Genomic DNA, 1,995 nt, shown 5'->3' with positions numbered 1-1,995 from the left:
ACACAACCAACAAAATATTCCAGATTTGCTTGATTTATAATATCCTACCTTCAAAATTAGTATAAAACATCATCCACATCTTTTTAATATCAATCAAATCATTAAACCTTAAGAGCACCAAATAGAAAAATCCATGAGACCCGTCCGCAATTGAAAATAGCAAACAACACAAATTCATACTATCATATTATCAATACATAAAGAAGGCCATTAGATAAATCAAACTCATACAAGAATCGTTAGATGAACGAATACAACCGAGCCATTCAAACAAAAATTCACATACAAAAAAAAAAATCGATGAAGAACAAACCCTAACCTCGAGCTATGAGACGAATGCGATAAAGGTATTGGAGTCGAAGGTGGAAAAAGGTTGGGTCTTGGACGAGGATTGGACCTATATCAAAGTTGAATGGAGTCGTCGTCACTCAATTACAGAGTCTCACCGGGACCTCTAGTCAACCAGCTCCGGCGTCACCAGAGACTTATCTAGATGAGTCATGGAGAGAGACAGCAAGGGATGATTAGGGATCTGAGGGATGGGTTTCAGTGGAGAGAGGGTGAATTCCACTGGGTTTACACTTAGGTGTGGAGCTGGGCGCGCTTCGATTGGATGAGGGATTTTCTTTTGAGTTGGACGCGAAGGTTGGCTATGGATGAAGAGGAAGGTATCTGTGTTTCGGGGAGAGAAGGAGACTGATGAAGAAATTGTGTTTTCATGGTGTTTTGTATGGCGTTGGAAATAAATGAAGTAGGAGACACAAGTTGATAGCCCGAACTTAAGTCGTCAAACACCGGGCAGTTGGCTCTTTTTATTTTGTATTCATGAATCACACAACACATAAATGAAGTTATGTTGTCTGATTCTGCACATTTAAGTTTGAGCTGAGGCAGCAAAGAGGGGAAGTTCCCGCTTTATGCAATCAAAGTTTCAATTTTAAGGGGGGAATGAGTGGTTTTTCGAGGCACATCCAAACCTCCCAATATATCTTCCTTGATCAGACAATACAAAAACAAAAATTGTTGTATGACATTTTGCAAGCTACACTCATACAAAAGATATAACGATTCTGTTGTACAATATAGTACAAATTTAAGGCCAAATCTGAGTCATGGTTGGGGGGAAATCTGCCGCTCATTTTTTTTTCATTCACACAACGAATCGTTTTTGTAAGTGTGGTGCAATTACCTTCTTGCTAAATTTTTTTGAATTTTAATAGCCTTATACAACGCAAGTTTTTTAAACGTGTTGTATTATTCACTTTCTCTCATCACACAATGAATTTTTTTTTTTCGTTGTGCAAAAAGTGTTGTGTGTTTAAGTTATTGGTGTAGTGTTTGGGTCTAGAAATCAACAATGTAGCATCATGAACTTTCTTTTCATGCATAGCCATGAGGAGAGGTTATAAGTGACAAGTATAACTGGCCAACAAGAATATTTACTACTCAAAGAGCTGTGGGGATTAAAGGCATCAGATGAGAGTGCGAGTCTATGGTTCCTAGGATCATTACCAAATTCTGGCCATTTTTGGTCTACTAACTTCCATTTTTGGTATAAATCTGAAAAAGGACAGCTCAAGGTAGGAAAGGGACAAATGGTCTACATGAGGAGTGTAATGCAACCAGATAACATGTATAAACTTACGGGTTCTACGGTGGTAGGTGGAGATGCAGTTTGTACAGAGCAAGACAAGACTAGGCTTTGGCATAGACGGTTAGGGCACATGAGTCAGAGAGGGTTGCAAGAATTACACAAAAGGGATCAATTGGAAGGTGTAATGAGCTGCAAACTTGAATTTTGCAAGTATTGAGAACAAATCCAAATGAGTATTGGACTATATTCACACAGATGTTTGGGGGCCTACACCAACAAAATCAAAGGGTGGAGCCAGATATTTTGTCTCTTTCATAGATGATTTTTCGAGGAAGGTTTGGGTATACTTTATGAAAACTAAAGACCAGGTTTTCACTTTCAAGGAGTGGAAAGCTGAAGTT

The sequence above is a fragment of the Rosa rugosa genome, chromosome 2 (assembly GCF_958449725.1).
Source record: "Rosa rugosa chromosome 2, drRosRugo1.1, whole genome shotgun sequence".
Lineage (NCBI taxonomy): Eukaryota > Viridiplantae > Streptophyta > Magnoliopsida > Rosales > Rosaceae > Rosa > Rosa rugosa.
This window is presented reverse-complemented; position numbering follows the sequence as displayed.